General features: G+C 38.6%; 1 protein-coding gene across 2 annotated transcripts in view; it reads right to left on the bottom strand.

Annotated features, from left to right (window-relative positions):
- The window catches only part of SIAH1 (siah E3 ubiquitin protein ligase 1), a 72539-nt gene that overhangs the window by 26333 nt on the left and 30496 nt on the right, over window positions 1-15710 (bottom strand). The window contains exon 1 of one of the 2 annotated variants that reach the window (XM_027685064.1): window positions 97-250. The exons of the other annotated variant lie outside the window; for it this stretch is intronic. The gene's annotated coding sequence lies outside the window, so the exon portion shown is untranslated. Of the gene's footprint in view, window positions 1-96; window positions 251-15710 lie in introns of those variants that run through there. 2 annotated transcript variants of the gene reach the window in all.

Genomic DNA, 15710 nt, shown 5'->3' with positions numbered 1-15710 from the left:
TCTGCCGCGGGCGGCGGGGGCCGAAGGGCCGCGCCGGGCAGAGCCGCTCCCGCCGCCCCCGCGGCCGCTCGGGCTCCGCGGTGGGGCCGCGCTCACCTGTGTGCGCCGGGCAGGGCGGGACCCGCTGAGGCGGCCTTGGCTCCCCCGATGGGCGCGGGCTCCGTGCGGGGCCGACTCTCTGCGCTGCTCCGGCCGAGACGCTCCGTGCGCGGCCCGAGCCCAGCGCGCGCTCCCTCCCCTCGCTCGCTCCCTCGGCCGCGGGCACGCGCCGGCTGCGCCCGAGCGATCCCGATCCCGCCGGTGCCGCCTCCGCGCGAGCGCGCTCCCGAGGCGCGCTCCCGCCACCCACCGCGCACGCGCGGGCCGCGCTCTGCCCCGCGCCCGGCCCGGGAACAAAGGCCGCGCTGCCCCCCGGGAACGCTGCGGGAATGCTCCGCGATCCCACGGGATCCCAGCCTGCCCCCGAGTCCCGGCAGAGCCGCCTCTCACCTGCGCCGCCGCGGGGTCACCCGGAGTCCTCTCAGCCAGCCCGGCCCGGGCGGCGGCCGCCCCGTGCTCGGCGCTGGGAGCGGGTGTTGGGACGCACCGGCATCCGCGGGGCCGGGGCCTCGGGGGCCACGCGGGCTCTGTCACAGGGACTCGTAGTTCTGTTTTAAAAAATAAAAAAACCCCGCAAAGTGGCCTCTCCGAGAGAGGCCGGTACCGTCCACCACAGGGTTTAATGGACGGCTGAAAACAAACCCCTCCTCCGGGCTCTGCACAGACCGTGCATCGTTCGGGTTGAGTCCCCGTCCAGCAGTGCCCTAAATACATACGTAAGTTTCAGCACATAAACTGGATGGAATCAATGTAATTACTGGTGTGCTTACATGTACTTTGTTGGATTAGGACCCTGTTCATCTGCGGAAGCTATTCAGAGGTTTGCCAGAGGAGAGACACTTGTTTATTTTCAGTAAAATATTTAAAAATATGTGTTTGCTATCTTATTTCCATTTTTTTGAATAACTGAAGCATTTTCTTGGCCAGTTTAATTGATTATCCAGATGGTTCTCAGTATCCTCCTCATTCCTTTTGATGACCAGTAAAGCACTTCTTTTCGTATAACATTGCTACGTTGAATCTGCCAAGTCTGCTCTTCAGAGATTTTTGTGATTAGTTTTTAAGGCAGATTCTCAAACATACATCACTGATGTGATGCAATGCAATATGTACCAAACCCACTCTTTAAGAATCCCCCCAAGTATGAATAATATCAATTATTTATTGTCAAAGGATGGCAACTACAGGAGTTTAACTTTGCACATAATTTCTCCCTGCACACCTTGTAGCTATGCAGTGATTATTGAGCCTTTTCCTTTAAGTATTCATGGGGAGTGTTACACTGGCAATGACTGCCAACTCACAGTTGGGCTGACTTATTGAATACTTAAAGAGATATGATTAAGTAAGGTACTATTTTTGTCCTGGATAGGAAGGGCACAATCCTGAAGCAACATATTCTCAATATTAAATTTTTTCTCCACCTTCGATTTTAGTACAGAGTAGGGCTAATCATTTGATGTATTTTTAAACATATGGAAGTCTATTCAACAGTGGAAACTTCAAAAAAGGTAGTATCCTATAGAGAACAAGGAAAAAAGTATCTATAATAGTAGCAGTTAGTATTTTTAGAGGACCAGAATGCTCATCAGTTCTGGTAAGCTGTGTGGTTTCGTACAAAGCATCTCTGTGGTTAACACTTTGATCCTGGGAACACACACTAACCTTTTGCTAAAAAGAGGCAAGTGACAGTCTCACAGTCCTGTATCAGATCAATGTGTTGCTAGTTGGTCAACATTACTAAGCATTTGCTTTTCCCTGGGTAGAAACTACTTTCTTGGGCAGTGAAAGTAATTAAATCTAGTTTCTGATGGCTTTTTCTTCTCTCTGACCTCACCACAGGAACCTCCCAATCCACTCCCACGTTCCTGCTAGCTCTGAAATGCCTCCAGCTTGCTCACCTGCCTTAACCCTTTGCAGTACCTCAGCTCACTCATCCCTGTAACTGGAGGTGCCCCAGAGGGAACACCCAGCACAGCCTCTTCCCAGCTGTGTTCCACCCACTGCTCCATGACCCAGCTCACACCTTCCAGCTCTCCAGACCAGTCACCTTTCCCTCCTCCCATCAGTAGGACCACTTATCTCAGTTTTCCTCCACTATTCATCATTACACTTTACAAGAAAGTTACAGGAACTGCAGAGTCTTTGAGACTCATTCCTCCCTCAGACTGGGGTGTCATTCACCCACAGGGCCAAGAGTTAGTAGAGAGGCCTGACTGGAATAGACCCCATAGCAGGTGGCACAAACTTCATTACTGTAGGAAATGAGGGCTAAAAGATCTCAAAGACACCTTAAGACGTCATCTAAACCATGTTCCTGCTCCAAGGTAGGATCAGCTATACCTTTGTTATTTCTACCAGAAGTTTGTATAAACAGCTCATAAAAGTCATTCATATGTATCATTACATTATAATCTAAATCTCCCATTATCATTTCAGCTCGTTCTTGAAACACTTCAGTGAACACAGGAACATTTTTTTTCATTTCTCAGTTTTTGATTACTTTAATCTTCAGTAAATTACATAAATTCCTTTCCATCTGCAGGTTAGCACTGCAAGACCTCTGATCATTCTTTTCTTTTCTCTCTGCATACTCTGCAACTGCTCCTTTTATTCTTTTTTTTACCATAGTTCTGGCAACTGGACACAGCACTCCAACCGAGCCCCTTTTAAATGATGAGTAATAAAGGCTCACTAGGGAGGTGCCATTAAATTAGCAGTATCTCTTAACATAATAATTTTAAACCAAAGTTAAGCATTTTAACATCAAGTTTTACTAATTATTTATTTATTGACATTATTTTTGTATGCATTATTTACTAGGAAAATTACCTGCTGTCATTATGGAAGTATATAATACTGCTGTCATTGACGTTATATAGCGATGTAGGCCTATAGTTTAATGGGATTACTGTGTTTCCTTGCTAGACAATAATGTCTGTAGGTCTTCAGTTTCATTTTATGCAATAAAATACTTTTTTTCTCCTCTAAACTTTAGACAGTATCCTCTTCCTTAAAAGTCCTATTATTTCACATTCATTTAGTAAAAGGGATAAACTAGTTCCCACCGTTTATATAAGTTACTGTAGCATTTTACGAAGTTAATATATTATTATAGTATACATGAATTTTTATGTGAAAAGTCACTGGTGGTTATTTTATGTTTGTGTAAAACACATTTTTTTTTACAAATGAAGAAAGTACTAGCAACACATAGCAGCATTCTCTTGAGATGAAGAAACATGATTATCAATGGATAAATTGGCTATCAAATATTGTGTCTGGATCTGATTTCTTAGGCAAAAACACTGCTTCAAAGTAACAACTCAGTCCTATGAGCTAAGTACCTACTCCCTCAGCAAAGCACCCAAACATAAATTCATTTCTAAGCTTGTCTGTAACAACACTGAAGGTAGCAAAAATACACATGCTTAAGTGATTTTCCTACTTATAAAGTCTCTAAAAGTAATGAATTAATTTTTACCCAGCATCCTTTCCTAACTCCTTTTTTACATATTGAAATGAGACCATTGAGCCCTTAAGAAAATTGAGTACATGGTGTCCAACAAAACACACATTTTGAGACTTGAGTAAATGAAGTATCTGAAGGAAATAGTACACTAATTAAAAATTAGTGATTACACAAGTTACAAAAGGACATGTTGGATCTCTACTGATCTTTTCATTCTGCAGTAGGGTGAGTTTGGGTTTTTTAATTTATATTCATCACTGCCTAGGCTGCTAAACATCTGTATTCCCAACCAGTTTATTTAAGGATCTTCTGGCAGCAAGAAAGTGAAAGAACAGCATGACTACTTAAAGCACCTCATTAAAAAATAATCCTAGTTTTTCAGAGAAGCATCGATAGCTGCTTCATATGTCTGCTTGAACCACACACTCTGCATAGGAACCAAATTCTGAGCTAACAAGAATTCCATAAGAAAGCAACTTTGGATATGCTGAATCTCTTCTTATATAACATGCTGAACTAAACCTAATTTGTTAGAAAGTAACAAGATTCTCTGAAATAGGTGTGATACCCCACTCCCAACCTGCACAGCCTGGTACATACCCAGGGTTGATGACTCTCATAATTTCACTGATAAATACTTCACATGACAAAGAGCTGGGGGATTTTTCCCTGCAGTGCTGCCTTTAACATCTGCAATATTCAAGCAATTTCCTCAAATTTGATTTCCACTAAAATAAGTGAACAAACAAAACTTTCAAAAGTAAGAGCTAAAGTTTCAGAAGGCAAATAGAATCCAAAACTTAGTTTTAAAATAATAAATATTTCATTTTGAAGCTAATGTTGTGTTAGACTGGTTGGATTTGCTGGTCCTGATGTTCCAGTTGAGTTCATTGGATATACTCATAGAAACGATATGCTACATTCTATTATTAATTATAGTGTAGCTATGTACTAAGTCTTCAAAAAATTAAAAGACAGCCAGCCTGAAAAATATCAGACTGATATTCTGTATTTTGTAATTATCATAATTGACTGATTTAACTATCTCAGTTATTTTATAGGGAACATTTTCCACTTCTATTTGACTTTCATGCATCTGATTTATTTACCACATATGTCCTTTTTCAGGATTTATCAGAAGCTGAAACTGAAAGAAAAGGTGAAAGACAGACTTCATAGAAAGATTAGGAAAACAAAAGCATTTTTAGTTTAACAGTGGACACAAACAAAAATAATCTTTTTAAAGTGAAAAAGATTCTAAATTTTTTTTTTAAAGTTATTCTGGGCAGGAAAATGTGCCTTGTTACCCTTTAAATCATATAAATACATTGCAGAAGCCTTTTTAGAACTGGAGATTTTAGGCAATCCCAAAAGAATTAATTCTTCAGAAGCACTATAGAAGTTAATGCCTTCTTCCCCTCTTGATAAAGGCTGGCACCCTAACATTTTGTAGATATCCAAGCATACAGCAATCACAGGATTAGGTTGCATGTATTTTTTCTTTATGCAGCAATTATTTAAAAAACACATTTTAATAATCTGTCAATTGACTGCAGGCCTGCTAGCAAATCTGATGGGCCACAGAGCCACAGAAATAGTTATGATCAGCATATTTCTAGGCAATTATTACCTTGCAGTTTTAGGAGGGAAACAAGTGACTGTGTACCAGTGTGGGTGAAGTAATTAATCTAAATTCTGTTTTAGAACAAGCTCTGGTTTTCAAGACAGAAGTAGCACACTCTCAGCCACAGAAAGAGCCAGCACAAGCATTGTCCTCCTGAGGATCAGCATGAATCCAAGGAGAGGCTTAGGACCATCAGGTTATTTTGCAAGAATCTATACCTAGTCATTAGACAAAATACAATTCCAATCAGCCCTGACCTATTTTAGATTCCAGCTAACTAAATTTAAAAGCCTTTAAAAGCAATTAAAATATCCTGAATCATCCGGGTCTTATAGGCTGTCTTCATTTAACTCCTTCTGAGTGAAAAATGAGATGTGCAATTATATAGCATATAATTATATACCATAAATAAAGTGGTATCACATTGGAAAAATTATATGGTCCTGTAGCACATGATATTATATAGAAATAACTTCATAACTACATGTTGATTCACTAATTCAGCTACAGAATGTAAACCTGATTTTAAAATAATTTGAAACACACACAATAACTTTTCCAGTTTTGAAATTTTCATGTCTGTAAGGCTGAACAAGTGTTTTTTGAGGGTTTTCTTTTGTCAAGGTTTTTGGGAGCTTATGCCTAGGTGGAAGACATTATTCTTACACCATACCATGAAGAACAACAATACTGGACAGTCCTAGGTAATTAGAAAAAATATAAAGTAGTAAGTAATCCATTAAACAGGTTGAGGTTTTTGTGGCTTTTTGTTGTTGTTTTAAGTCTGAGACTATTACCAGATCTGATTTTGTTTGAAAGATAATCTCTATATGCAAATAATCAGGTGCCAGCTAAAGCCTAATCATTATACAGAAAGTTCTTAACCGAACTCAACACATCTTTAGTTTAATCCAGAAACAAACAGCAAACAGGGTATGCAAACACCTGTAGCTGGCATAAATAAGTTAGTTTTCAAGATGCATAGTCCCATACCAAGCATATTAAAGGTAGTTTTTCTCTAAATTCTTACAGGTTGTTCCATTATATGGTTACTCACACTTCAGGCAAACAGCCAATGTTTTGAGCCTTCCTAAAATGTTTCAGTCAGGAGGAGACCTGTACAGGATTTAGGTATGTCTTTGTCATAACCCTATTGATTTATGAAATAGTTGTCTTGAACATACTGGAGAGAAAAAGAAAGTGGCATCACTTTCCTTGCTTACAAATCCCTTTTTTTGCTTTTGTGAAATACCTCTGACAGACGCTCATGGCTTCTCTTCAAGTTTTCTGATGAGAAAACACACACTAATCCCCATTTCTATACTTGCAACCAGCCTCCCGAGGCACATGATTAACACCTTGCTCAGATCCTGCCACGTCTCCCAGTTCCTACTGTTCTAGCTCTCCCAGCACACATAAATGTTCCATTGTTCTCCTCTTCAGCCTTTACTTATTGACAGCCCGTGACTGAGCACAGGCACAAACATTTGCCAGAAAAAAGACCATTTTGAGAACACCTCCAAAGAAAATGGTCATGCTTCCAGTCTTTTTTCCCCTCTTTTCTTCCTCTATCCATACAAACAGGGACAAAAAGTCTCCTGGTTTTCATTTTCTGCATGAATCAGTAAGAATGAGAGAACTACCATGGGGAAGCCTGGACAAAGAAGAAAGGTTTGCATTCAGCTTTCAATGAAGGGGGATTGGAGAGTTTTGAATTTCCTGTTAGTAATTTTTCAGCAGAGTTCTGGTGGTCACCAAGATACAAATGCAGCAAGATCATATAGTACAGTAAGGGTTAACTTTACTTACAATCCTATTTCTGTTTAAAATACATTTTAAAGGCATTATCAATGTCAACAGAGACTTCTCACCAGAAATACATCAGCAAATGTATTGGATAAATATAACACCTTACATTAGGTGTTCTGGGAAAAGTGCAAAGTAGGGATATTTATTATCAGGGATCCTTTGTCATTCAACATTCCTGTTAATTTTACTGGGAGACAATCCGAGCAGACACCACAGAGTGTACTGAGGATTATAAAATTGGAGTGGGTGAAGCACAAAAGAAGCTGTTGGCCACAGAGAAATCTGATTACATGCATTATCCCTGACACTTCTGATTTACCAGAGAAGAGGGAAAATTACAAATGATAATGTTCTGGTTTTCACACCTGAGTACAGAGAAAGCTTGAGGCATTATAATGTTATTTGATATAAATGCCTAATTCATACTGCACACATCTTTTTTCCTTCCTACTGTAGTGTCATTTACCATTGTGGCACCTCTGTTTCCAGCCTCCCCATAGACTGCTGGTGCTGCACAGGAAAGCTTTTGAGGCTTTCTTTTATTCAATGAGGTTGTTATAACAGTGTTATAAGAGAAAAAAAAAGAATTAAAACACAGTCTGGTTTGCAACAGGATAATTAAAAAAATGTAATATGACAAGAATAGGGGCACCATCCCAATTAGGATAGTGACACTGACCATCAATAATGTCACCATAATTCTCTCTGCTGAAGATGTTGGGTTTTTAATTCTTGTTATTTTTTGTTGGAGGTGGGTTTGGTTTTTTTGGGTTTTTTTTCATTTCTCTCAGTTGTGTGGAGAGGACAGCTCCCTGGCCAAGGTAAAAGACTCTTTTGTAAAATTATTAGACTTGATTCATTAAAGATTAAGCATATACACCAAAGTAAGCCCAAAATTAAATGTAAAATTCCGAGGTAGTTATAAATAAATCCATACTTGCTTTGATTATTTTGCACATTTGCTTAAAATGAAAAGCTCTTGGGAAGATCACACATTTGCAGAGCTGCCTGAGAGAAAATTTATAGCTTGTCAGCTGCATACAGATATCATCTTCCAAAGTATTTTTGGGTGACATGGTAACAACATTCAATAAGATATTAAACAGAAATCCTTTGCAAGCTGTGCCTGTGTTCACTGTGATACTGCTAAAAAGTTTATTTCTCTCTAAATGGAAGAAAGCAAGTACATCATTGGAACATCTGCACAGTGAAACACACATCCTTTTCATAATTATGGAGCAAATTCTGCCCTGGCTGGCCCACTGGGGCTGAGGAGAAGCACTGCACAGTGCAGCCATTACCACAGGGACCTTGCAGACAGGATTGGATTCCAACAGGCACACCCCAGGGAGGCACTTCAAGACATGATAAAATACTACAACCCTGTCTGCCTGCCTGGCCTTATATACAGTATTAGAGAAGCCTGCAACAGCACCTTCTTCTTTTAAATAACATGCCATTGAAGCTGTATCATATCAAGTAGAGGTCTGCCACATTATAGATCTTTAACATATTATTGTAACATGTTCTGCCTTAAGAGTGCTAATGGAAAAATCCCTAGTTTGTTCAGAACTTAAGCTCCAGAACACGGGAATTTCTTGCTGCAGAACTATTCTTGCTGTTGGGCATCCTACACATTCAGACAGTTTGGATGGGTGGTAGGGAAATCTACTGCACAGCAATAAAATCAATCATCTCTGTATGAATTCTAAACCAGGCTATTCAGGGACAAATCTCAAACAAAGTGACTCCAATAGTTTCAACAAACATGTCTGTCTCTTTAGTCATTGCATTACAGACAATAATTTTCACAATCAATAAATTTCATCCCTGAGCTTACAATAAATAGTCCTTAGAAGTGTATTACAATGGGAAGTCCTGGAATGTGACCTATCCTGGTAACTAACCAAAGCAGAATCTTCTCCAGCTGCACATCAAAGCAGCTGTAAAACTTCTTTTAGCAAGGAATTAGAGTTCATTCAGAAAATCCAACTATTTTACTGTATCAAATTTCTCCTCCTCATTGACTGTAGAGTTCCTACAGTACTGCATCCAAAGTTTGGGGGTTTTCTTGTGGAGTTTTTTTTGAGGCAGAGATAAATTTCAGCATATTCCTGAAAACCAGGAAAGAACTTCTTGACTCCAACTACTAAATCTGCCTCCCCTCCTCATTTCCAATTTTTTGAGAATTTAGCTTCCTTTTACAATGACTGCTCTGTCTTAAATTGTTTTATTCCACTATTCAGGTTCAAATTTTTGAATTGTGCATTGTGTTTTTCAGAGTTGCATATCTCCCTTTTTCTCCTTAGTTGTGAAGTCCATTAAGAAACTACTTTAATCCATGTCCACTTTAACTTTTTCCTCCTTTTTAAAGTGTTGTTTACCATAAGCTCTCAGTTTTATTGTCACCTTCCCTGATTGCTGTCTACCAATTAGACACTGAAAAGCAAAATGGTATCTGGAGTCTCTATCAAGGAGAAAGTACCCCTTGGGAATGAAAAACAACCCCTGGCTACTGCATCTGCTCAATTCTAATGGAAATGAATTTAATCTAGTTAGAGGATAGACACTGGGGCTTAGTAGTGCCAGAGGCCTTCTGAACTGTGTACATGCTTATCATAAATCCTCACAAACTATTTTAAATGTCATTTATCTTTGTAGCTCTCTAGTTCTGTAACTTTGTTATAACATGGTGCTTAAGGAAACCATAACAAAAACCTTCTTACTATGCAGAACTTTTTTCAACATGATTTTATACAGTATAAACTGAAACCAACACAAATAGGAACTAGGTGGTGGGGGGATACTTGTTTATGTCAGTACTGCTAAATACATAGGCTCAGCAGCCTGAGCTTGCATGTGTCAAACCTGTAACAATTGTTAAAATACTGTCCCCATATTTAAAATACTGTCCCCCAAACCCACTTACCTCAAAGAGGATGGTGACAAGACCATATCCTAGAAGGAAGATAAATCTCTACACATTATCAATACAAATTAGCAGGGAGGTTATTGATTATAATCTCTTGTGCCAACGGAGGAAAAAAACAACCAATTCTTGGTCTGAGAGAGGGACTTTTCTAACATTCTCAGTTTCTTGTATTTTTACCTTGAGTTTTGAACTGCAGTTGCAATGACATCAAGATGTAAATATTATGATCTGACTTAAGAGAGTTAAAACACTATACAACTAACTAATTTCAGACAGTAGCCTAAGAAATTCTGGTTTCTCTGCCTTTTGGATTAGTTGCTGTATGCATGGGGGTTTTTTTGGTTCACCGGTAGAGGCTGGCCTAGACCAAGTGCTGTAACTACATATTATTACTCATACAGACAAGTTACAAGGCTAATTTAAAAAAAATATAATTTGCTGTTTTGGAGATCTGACAGATGTTATTTCCTACATCAAAAGAAATATGTTATCTACAACATGAACTATGAGTAATGTATGCATTACACCATGTTAGCAGTCTACCAAGATTCACCTAGACAATCATAAACTAGGAATACTCTGAAACATCTTCTTTTGCACATACTTAATACAAACATTACCAATCTTCCTTATTCTTGGATACCCTAAATTCAGACAATTAACAAAAAAAGCAAAATGGGACCTGAAATCCTGTGTCTCTATTCCCATCAGCAGATTCCGTGTGTCCTGGGAGGGAGATGGAATAACCACTCCACTTCCCAAATTGCCATATTTGTCTTCATGTGTTCATATAAAAGGACTGATACATTTGATTCACTATCCTTGCAGTACCCTCAAGAGGACAATGAAAAATCCAACTCTTTATGACCGTAATTCATGGAGTACTTCTGAACAATCAGGACATTAGAATCCTCATGGACATTCCTTCTGATGTCACGAGGTTACCTACAAGCAAGACCCCTGGCTAAAGCCTTCATACTCAGCCCACACACAGTTGCCTTAGTTTTGTGATGGAAGACTCAATTTAGTTCTATCTACTGTACAAACTGCAAATGACCTCTTCAAATTACAAGACACTAAAGTGTATTAGGTAAGAATATGTAATTGGATTTTCAGACACCTTTGATCATAGATCCCTTTATGGAGTCTTAACAATATCAATTCCAGTTTTGCACCAACCTAAATTACATAGGTAATGCTTTGTTTATTAAATGCACCGTGCTTATGAATCCTAATCATATGCCAGGGCTTCAGTATGCCAGTTGTTCCACGGATATAAAGTTAGGAGGACACTTCTTGTCCCACACACACTTTTGTATAAGATGGGAGAGAATATGGACAAAAGAAAGTGACAAAACAAGAAAAGCAAGCAATATAGGAAGTACTATACTATGTTGTCATCCTGATATTTATCCTGTTTTGCAGGCATGACCAAAAAAAAAGAAAAAAAAAGAGGGATAAAAAGTTTTCTGGGATTTCAATGAAAGTAACAGTTTGCAGGTGTGCAAAACCTTCTGGAGCATGAGGAGGGGCACAGAAAAACATGAAAATCTGAACTGAGTAACTAATTAAAAACTAAGTAAAAAGGCATCAACAGTGCTGTGTTGGGGTTACTGGAGAAAGGATTTAATCATTCAGTACCACTGAGAGTTGGCAGACATTACCAGAGAGGCTGTGAACGGATCTAAGGAGGAGCAGGGCTTATTTGCTTGATGCAATATGCAAACCAGAAGCATATGATCTCAGAAAGGGATCATGTTCTCAAAGTTGCTGTCTAGGAAAGAAAATCCCAGATTTTAACAAGACAGACATCAGCAGAGAGAAATACCAGAATATGTTCATTTACTATGAAGCAGATACAGAATCTTAGAAATACAGCCTTTTTTTTTTTTTCCTTCTGGCTGACCTCTGGTATTTGTTGAGAAGAACTGAATTACAGTACTGAGAATCAATCCTCAATGTAGTTTTTGAAAGCATTTCACATTTGCCAGCTAAAAGTTTAAACAGAAGAATCCCCTGGCATCGCCACTGGCTTACACACAGATTCACTTACACACATTCCATTTTTCATGAGGTGCCCACATCAGCCATATAACATTACTTACAGAGAAACCTTACTGCTTTTTCTCCACTGTTTTTTAGTAAGACAAGGCTTCTGTTTCCTCCAGGTCCTACCATTTCTTCTTTGTTACTTTATATCCAGAGTCACAGAAGAGCATCTCTTGCCTTTCATTGTATTCCTCTGCTGGCTGTAAGGAGTAATTTTCATGGTTGGTGTATGAAAGAGCTTCATTAGGAGAGATCATTTTAGCCAGAAGACCTCTCTCTGGTTTGGGAAAAGATTAGGTTATTTCTTCTTTTATATCTCTGGCCTCGTGGAGAAACTGTGTGAGGCCTTCCTCATTTACTGAAAGTCTGGGCTGAGCTTCATCTTCCAAAGAAGCACATCTTCATCTGCTTATGCTTCTGTATAAACAGAGTTACATAAAAACTTACACTGGACTGATTCCAGCTTCTAAAAGGCCCTGAAATTCCCATGATATTAGAATTATATGAATGGCAGGAAAGATTTGTACCCTGTTTATGCTGTGGGAGCACAGCCCTTCACTGTCTACACACCAGACAAGCATTAAGATCTGGGGTCCAAGTATGAAGAGCTGAGCTATAGCCAGATGGCTCTCCCAGACTAATTAATAGAATGCATTTAAAATAATTTTTTTTTCCCCTCTGATGATTGTGCATGGGTAAAGATTAATCTGTATGGACACTCTGCATGCTTAAAGTTTCATGGAGAGAATAGAAACTGCTGTCATAATTCTTCTGTACGTATCTGCCAACATTCTGAGCTATAATTAATGAAAAATCTCTCAAATGTTTCAATAGTTGGTAAAAGACAGCTGGAAGTGTTAAGCTATTCTATAATTTTCCTCAGTAGTTTTGGGCATTAACCCTCTTTGTTCTCCATCAACACAGGAGCAATTTGTCAGGCATCAGATCTTCAAGGAACTCCCCTGGTACTTGTTGATAGTCCTCAGGAAAAGTTCTATCGTATTATATTCCTTTAGTGAAACATGAGTAAGATAACTGCTTTAAATCTTTTCCATTTTCAGGAGAATTCTAACAAAGCCTGTGTTAGAATCTCCATAGCTTTAGTGATTTAAGCCTAACAAGCAGCCTAATTGCTCAAGTCTTTGAATCTCTCAACTGGAAAGAGATTGCTACCTGTAATTTAATTTATTAACTGTGCACATACCCTTAATTCTCTACAGGAATGAAGTAAAGGATAAGAAGGGGAATAATATATCTTAAAGCATACATTTAAGTGGCTATGAATTAACTCCCTCAGTTACTGCATAATCCATTGTATTTTCCTTCTCTTTTCCTCTATGTTTTACTGAAAAGCCTGACTAGATAAAAGGGAAACAAGGAAAACTTGTAAAGAAACAGAAAGGACCACTGACAGATTCAGCAGGAATTCAAAACCATCTTCAACATCCAGGTCTTCACTTTACCTGACTAATGTTTATATGGAGATTTTGCAGGCAAGTCTGGAGAATAGTGTATGAGAATCTACAAAGTTAGAAGGAATTTTCCAAGCTAGAGCAAGACATGGTACAGAACAGAGTGTAGAGAGTGCCCATATGGTCTAAAACCTCTGTTCAAGGTGATGCAAATCTGCATTAGGTTCATCACTTGAGAAACAGAGAGCAGTGACAGCATCTGCACCTCTTGCATAGAGCATAATTTAAACAGGAAAGCAGTACTCTTAAAAACACAATTGAGCAACTTACAAATTATTAAATAATGTTTTGGACTTCATATAACCTGAATATGGTCTCCTTTCCAGTGACCACAATCTAATTTCACCCACAGTAAGGTATGAGATAATTTAATTACTAGAGAGGTAAAATATGCTGCACATTTTAAATTAATCACAAGGGATGGAGGGAATGTTTTCATATAGCTCACACAGGAAGAGGAGATTATGGTAAATGTAACCAATTCCCACTCTATTGAATAGTGTTCTCCAATTTAACAGATACAGAGTTTTCTGGCTACATTGTGGAACAATGGAACAGCTCACAAGACAAATTAGCAACTTCTTGGGTTATGTTTCAAAGAACGTTTGTCATACTAACAAATTCCTCTCACACATGATGGCCATAACATAAATCTTTAAATGTAAGTCAGAGTTTGCACGTACAGGAACTAAAGGCATACTCTGTTAAGCTTCAAGGGAACATGGGAGCAGCATCTATCACGACAAAGACTTTGTGAGCATTTTATTACTTGCTATCATCTTATTTTAACTCTCTGCATTGATTTGTCATAATCATCATCCTTCTCTCTCTGTCCTTCTGTCATTAGTCAAGTGATATGTGAACACCCTCATATGCTGTAATTAACATATTGCTCTATAGTGGAAATTTATAAGATTGCCACTGTTTGTGTTACAATTCATAGTACAAAAAATGCCTACAGTTGAACTTTCTCTGCCCATATCTCATCAAAACCTCTGAATCACTTCTCATAATTCTGACTTTTCCCAAAAATACAACTTGTATTTCTTCTGTATTTTTCCAGTATTCTTTTTACAAGGGCCAGGGGGTGTCAAGGGTTCAAACTGTAAGCCAGGATATATTCAAGTGTGCTATGCAGGAACACCTAATCTCACAGCACTGTACAAAGCAGAAATATTCAGCTGTGTTATGATACAGATAACCTTTCCCATTGTTTCCCACAGAAAGTACAAGTGTTTATTTAAACTAAATATAACACTATCAAAAGCATATTTCTTCATTTTACATGTCAGACTGAAGCATATTTAAATAATAACAATAAAAAACACTTAAGATAAAAGGTAATTTAATTTTAACATGTATTTCATGTACTTTGACATGATCTGGGAAACTAACCATAATAAAAGATCTAAAAAGGTTTATTTACACAGTGATATGCTGCCAACAAGTGTTGGATATGAAGGCCAGAAGTCAAGTTCCAATCTTCTGAGTCAAATCCACAACAGAAAACAATGTCACCACTTCACATTTTCTGGAAACATTGTCTGTCATTTTTGCTACCCATTTGTCAGCACTCCATCAAGCTTCTGCCACACCAGAATGAACTGTTGGCTATCTCAGATTATTTGCTATTATTTATGGAAGATCTTGCACTATTTGGCTAGATATTTTTGAAGCCTCATTAGCAAAGATTACATAATTGATGAAGATTCAGCCCTGACAAGGCTAGGTCCATTAAGAAAGAAAGAAAGGCTGAGTTCTTATACTATATAGTAATTTGCAAGTTATATTAACTATCTTCCACACTTAGTACAACCGTGTTTATATCAGGTATTTCGCTGGTATGAGAAGAAAACATGATTACCAACAAACATTCACTCTGTGAGCAGTGAAACCAGTCAAGTCCAGTCTCTGGACTTGATTGGAATTCAAGCACTTGTGGCATCTGATCACTTACTGTCACAAATAAAATAAGAAAAAACCCACCTTTATCACTTTGGTAGCAACTGGATAGTGGTGTGAAAGATGACAACTTGAACAGCAGCTGAAAGAGGGCAGAAACTCAAAACTTATTTAACTGCAAAGACAAGCAGAGTAAATATCAGGTCCTAATCCAGGTTATTACACCATCAAGATATTGTATTGTGAGTCAGGACTTAAGAAGAGCAGTGATGTTTATCAATCTGCATATTAAATGCTTTCTAGCAAGTATGAAAACAATATAAGCTAAAAGTTAGCAATGAGATCGAACAT

Source organism: Neopelma chrysocephalum, unplaced genomic scaffold, assembly GCF_003984885.1.
Source record: "Neopelma chrysocephalum unplaced genomic scaffold, ASM398488v2 Primary Assembly neopelma1_68, whole genome shotgun sequence".
In the NCBI taxonomy this organism is placed as follows: Eukaryota; Metazoa; Chordata; class Aves; order Passeriformes; family Pipridae; genus Neopelma; species Neopelma chrysocephalum.
This window is presented reverse-complemented; position numbering and strand designations above follow the sequence as displayed.